The sequence below is a fragment of the Aplidium turbinatum genome, chromosome 11 (assembly GCF_918807975.1).
Source record: "Aplidium turbinatum chromosome 11, kaAplTurb1.1, whole genome shotgun sequence".
In the NCBI taxonomy this organism is placed as follows: Eukaryota; Metazoa; Chordata; class Ascidiacea; order Aplousobranchia; family Polyclinidae; genus Aplidium; species Aplidium turbinatum.
This window is the reverse complement of record NC_137482.1, coordinates 17,848,772-17,854,575: the sequence shown is the minus strand read 5'-3', so window position 1 is coordinate 17,854,575 and position 5,804 is coordinate 17,848,772. Positions and strand designations below refer to the sequence as shown.

General features: G+C 38.7%; 1 non-coding gene across 1 annotated transcript; it reads left to right on the top strand.

Annotated features, from left to right (window-relative positions):
* Positions 1–4,994: 4,994 nt before the first annotated feature.
* LOC145780406 (U6 spliceosomal RNA) lies at positions 4,995–5,100 on the top strand. The gene has a single exon (XR_014290637.1). It is a non-coding gene; the product is annotated as a U6 spliceosomal RNA (small nuclear RNA).
* Positions 5,101–5,804: the final 704 nt, after the last annotated feature.

Here is a 5,804-nt window from a genome sequence, read left to right as displayed (position 1 = left end):
TCCAACTTGCTTGTTCCACAATTTAACCTTTACGATAAATGTTGCTACAACTACTTTGGTGTCGATCACACTTACATTCTTGCCTTGAATTAAAAGATTGCCTTTGTTCAATTCACCAAAGATATCAGCCAGATAGCACAGCTGGGAAATCCACTGTTGGTTAGAGAAGTATTCAGCCAAGTCGGACTTCTTTTCTATCAGAAAAACATGGACAGCCTCACGAAGTTCGACCAGGCGGGTTATTACTTTGCCACGAGACAGTCATCGTACTTCTGTGTGGTACAGTAATGCTTCGTATCTTTCTCCCATCTTCTTGCACAGTTTCTTGAAGAGACGGTTGTTCAATTCCTTCGCTTTTATAAAAATCACAACCTTCACTTGCTTTACTGTTTTTAAATCGAGTCTCGTTACCCCCCGAAAACGGGCAAATTACCCCCCGGGGGTAATTTACCCCCAGGTTGGGAACCACTGTTTTAGATGTTGCAAAGGCTTTAACTATAGGAAAACATTTGATATTTTTCACCAAGTTCTTGTACTTTGTTTTATGCAGACTAAAGTTAACCAGTAACAACGCTATGGAAAAAAGGAAAATTATGTAGAATCCTATGCAAAATATAGATTTCTCAGTATCGTTTTCAATGGCATTGAAAAAAATTAGTGTTGGCTATTTTGTTTGAAGGTTCTTTCAGTAACAAGTGCATTGACAAACTTAATATTTAAAAATATGCAGCACCAGCCATCACACTGAAATTGATTTAAATACTGCAATAAATTCAACCGGTGAAAGTGCGAAAACGTGGATTATTCTCATTATTTTTTCTCCTATTATCTATCTATAGCCAAGCTTGATAGAAAATGCAAATAACAATCAGAGGAAATGTAATAAAAGCCGTAGGCTAATAAAATCGCAACAAAACAGTTTTCGTTTCGGAAGTTTACGTTGGAACAGCAAAACTAAACATAACTGGATGTCGGCATGAATCAAATTTGTTTAAATTTTGCATTAAATATGCTTTTGTTGAATACTTTTATGGGGGGCGAGAGACAACATTGATTGCTCTGAGGGGGTCACGGTAGAAAAAAAGGTTGAAAACTCCTGGTTTAGAGTGTCATTACGTAAAGTATTACCATAGGTAGGCCCACTATCCATTTCTTTCTTTCTTTTCAAAATCTTTCCAATCCGCTTCAAATTTGACAATAAAAATTGTGTTTGTTTCCAAAACCAATTATGCGCCATCATTAGCCATTTTTTTGTTATGTTCATGTTATTTTGCAGTAAATAATTTCAGTTTTTCATGTATGCATTTTTATTTCTTTTTCTAGCTTGGTTTGCAAAATTAGGCCCTTCTCTAGTAAACATCCTTAGGCTTACAGTACCCTTAATCCGGCCCTGACTGGTGGGCAGGATTATGAAAAAAATGCACTTTTGTTTCTGAAAGGCCGATTTTTTTAAAAGTTTTAAGATAGGATATAGCAATAGGCTAAATGCTAAATGATTTTAAAGTGGCCTGGATTTTTGACTGGCCTGTAGGCACGTGCCTACTTTGCCTAATGGTTAATCTGGCACTGCATCAGCTCATCATCGAGTAATGATACAAGTGTCCGGTATAGCCTACAAAGATGAAAGAACAATGACACGAGAGGGCATCATGCTATGTTATGATGATGTAGGCTAATTAGTTACCTACTGTGATACAGAATTTTGTGTCGTAAATATTAGGCCTATTTTGAGGCAGAAATTCAATTCAATTCAATTCAATTTATTTTTCTTTGTCAGAACGCAAAAAGAAATGATATTGTAAAAAAGAAATACAGTAACAAAACCAACAAAAGGAAAAGGTGGCAAAACCTTAATGGTTTAAGACGTGCATAAAAAGATCTAATATTGCGGTATTTGCATCGATAAGTATAGTTAAGCACAGGGCCGGATTAAGGGTGTATGGGGCCCTGGGCTGAGCTGAAAGTGGGGGCCCTTATCAAGTGACATTTTTCGCTAAAAATGAATGGTGGAGTGGGGCTACGACACGGGCCCAGTTGCATGTATCTGTGGCACCGAGCCCCAAACAGCGGACCAGTGGCGTAGCCAGAAAAAATTTGGGGGGGAGCCAAATATTTGATGAATTGAAGAGAACAACAAAGTGTTTGATTTAAAGCCATCGCCACTTGATGTGCAGTGGCGTATCCTGGTGGGTTGAAGCAATAAAAGTGGTAGGGGGGTTAGAGCGTGCCGAAGGCACGCGTATTGTAGGGGGGTCCGGGGGCATGCTCCCCCGGAAATTTTTTGAAAAATTACACTCAAATAATGGATTATAGTGATTTCTGAAAACACTTTTAGAGTAATATTTGTATGAAATTTGTTAGCAGATAAACAGCTATTAACTTATTAACACTAAAAACTCAGCTACACAAAAACTCAAGCAGCACAAAAACCCAACTACACAAAAACCCAACAGAGTAAGCCATTCTGAAATTGCTTCCATAAATTAGTTCAAAGAAACGTAAATCGCGTAAATTTTGCGTGATTTACGATTTGCAAAATTTATTGGTGTCTTTCTGTGTGTCTAAAACAAGTCCTTGGGGGTGTTAATAGCCAGATGTCTTGGAAAACGATATAAATTTCTACAAACTTTATTAAATTTTCAACAAAGGGCTCAATTTTGGAATCCAAACTTGGAAAATTTGGGGGGGGGGGGCATGGCCCCTTTCGCCCTCCCTGGCTACGCCTATGCAGCGGATCACCTTCTTGTTTGCCCTCGGCTTTCAACACGGTGCAGTAGGTGGGACCTGTCAGTGTATAACTCCGTTGCGGAAGAATGTGTCAATCTGTGGTGTATCAACGAACTTTAGAAGACTCGATAGAAGAACTGCATCATATCTAACTGACCATCTTGTATCAGATAATGTCTTCAAAACAGGCAAACCATCTAGGAATTTTCGATGGACTTGCCAACGATGAGTAGACGAGACGAGCCATGAATAAAGGCTTTGCAACAATTCAAAAAGCTCAGCGGCAGAACGGCATGTTTCTACAAGACATTTAAGTTGGCGATTAAATTAAGTGAATGTGCTGTGCAAGCGACATAATGAGCTACACTACATTTCTCGCGCAGAAGAGCTTGAAGACCGTTATACTTGCCACTCATATTGGCAGCATTATCATAACTTTGACCCGTAATCCGTACCATTTTCGGATATGAAAGTATCAAATAAATATGTTTTTTGTTAAAAAAAAAGAAGAAAAATTGAATAACTGGGGTTGGACAGGGGTGCTGCAGCACCGCAGCACATTTGGGTGAGCCACCCTTGCTTGTTTGAGATACGAATTAAAGCAGTAATCTCCAGCTGTGCAACTAAAAAAATTAGTAGATTTTTTTCTTTGAGGTGGGGGCCCCCAAAAGTGGGGGCCCTAGGCTTCAGCCCAGTCCGCCCCCCCCTTAATCCGGCACTGGTTAAGCACGGCCACCAAACCTGATACTGTAAAACAAGTAGCCTAGATGAATTAGTTAAGAATCAGTCGCCTCCTCGTTGCTGAAACAATTGAAGCGCCAATTCTTAAAGCAACGAGAACACGACTGAACCTAACAACATCACAAAAACAAACTAACACACACACACACACACACACACACACAAAACAACCAAACACACACAAAACACACACACACACACACACACACACAAAACAAACACACACACACACACACACACACAAAAACAAACTAACACACAAATAAACACACACACACACACATATTGTAATTAGGTAATGGACTATCAAAACATGGATTATTTACAGATTTTATACAGAAATAAAGTGTTCGCAGCAACGATATTAAGTAGCCTATAGATTGCAGAACAAATACACAATATGGCAGCTCATTATCAAGATAAAATAGTTAAAAAAGCTTTGTTTTTTAAATTAATTTCTTGCACATGTAAAAGCATAAGAAGCATGATGGTATATATAGCAGCGTGTTTTTGGTATTGCCAATAAGAGTTGAATCATCTTTTATAGCATCAGTGAGGGATGGAGTGTTTTTGGTATCGCTAATGAGAGGTGGAGACTCTTTGGTAGTGCCGATGAAGGATGTAGTAGTGTCTGAGTTGTTTCAAGTATCTTTTCCAAACCAACCTAAACAATAATCTTACGAAAAGTCAATCCATTCTCTGAACGAACATAATAGCTTATAATAATTAGGGGGTAGTTACAGTTAGATGCAAGCTTGTAGTAACATAGTGATATATTCTTATCTGGCAAATATTAAATTATGCAATACCGTATAGAAGCGTATTCATGGTATAGAGCAGGGGTCACCAACCTTTTTTGCATGCGGGCCACTTTGGCACTAAGGAGAGCTGTGGCGGGCCGCACTAATAAAATGATAGGTAGGTTGACTCTTATGCTAGAAAAGAACGCATTTTGTACCCAGTATCCAGCGTTACATGTTGTTCATACTTATGTTCGAATACCGTAGCAACAAAATTAATCGAACAACGCTACTGCCAGGCCAAGCTCCTTTTACAACACTTTTGACTTTTTTAACAATGCCTAATAAACGAGGCCACTTGTTTTGTGCACTTATAGCGAGGCGAGCGGTTTCATCAGAATATTCATCGCTCAGCAAGAGTGGTGTTGTCACTCCGCTTCACAAATGATATCTTGCAATTAACAGTTTCAGACTTTCAGTGAAAAAGGAAATGTTTGACACATCGCAATACAGGCAACAATAGTGACCTGCAGACATATCAGCGAAAAATAGGCTCCAATAACAGGGAAAAAGAAACCAGGTACCATGAAACAAACGCTTGTGGAAATCACCAAAAAATCGTAATTTTATCGTAATTCATGAACAGTCTTCCCTCTAAAAAAGCAATGAGTTGGTTTTTCATCCTTTTTGTGAGAGTCAATAAAACCGTCTTTATTTTATTATTGACAACTCTCACTTACGGTGCTTATCAGCATGGCAAGAATTGTTGATTAACAACATTTTGCAGTACTTGCTTCGGCAGTACATATACTAAAATTGGAACGATACAGAGAAGATTAGCATGGCCCCGCGCAAGGGTGACACGCAAAATTGTGAAACGTTCCATATTTCTTAAAAAAAAAAACGTTTTGCAGTACTAAGCTAAATATTTTCATAATACAATCAGAAAAAGTCTTTAAATCTATATATAATATTTTGCCAATTTATTATAAATTGAGTTGGCACACCGACCTATTTTGCCAACAAAAACTTGCATACAGGGAATACTGCTCATGAAACACAATAACGGTGAAACGCACACTAGTGTTTACATGACATTTGCAAACTTAAAATAAGCAACCCTATGCTCACAGACAATTTCGAAATTCGAAAAGAAACGTTTTAATCAACCACTGGGACAGTGTGGCTGGACATCGCATTGGAATAACTTTAAGCAACCCCCACCTAAAACTATAATCTGATTGGTGGGTCAGTGGAATCGTATGCAAAGCGAAAATATGCTTCCCGGAAAGTATTTTTTGCCGTCGTGCTCATTAACTCCTCAAGAAAAGTATTTTTTGTTATACTTGTACGCTGATACCTTCCGCGGGCCGCAGCGATGCAGCGTGGCGGGCCGCCATTTGGTGACCCCTGGTATAGAGTAAAGATAGTAATCATCATCGTCATCCATTCGGGTGTGGTCACAGCGGTAAACCATAATCTCTTCGTGGGAAAATTTTAACATAAAGTTCCCGAATCCGTTCGTCTGTATATAATGACCGAAGAAACACACACTTGAACTTCTTTTCAAACAGTGTATTTCTTTAAAATTAGCCC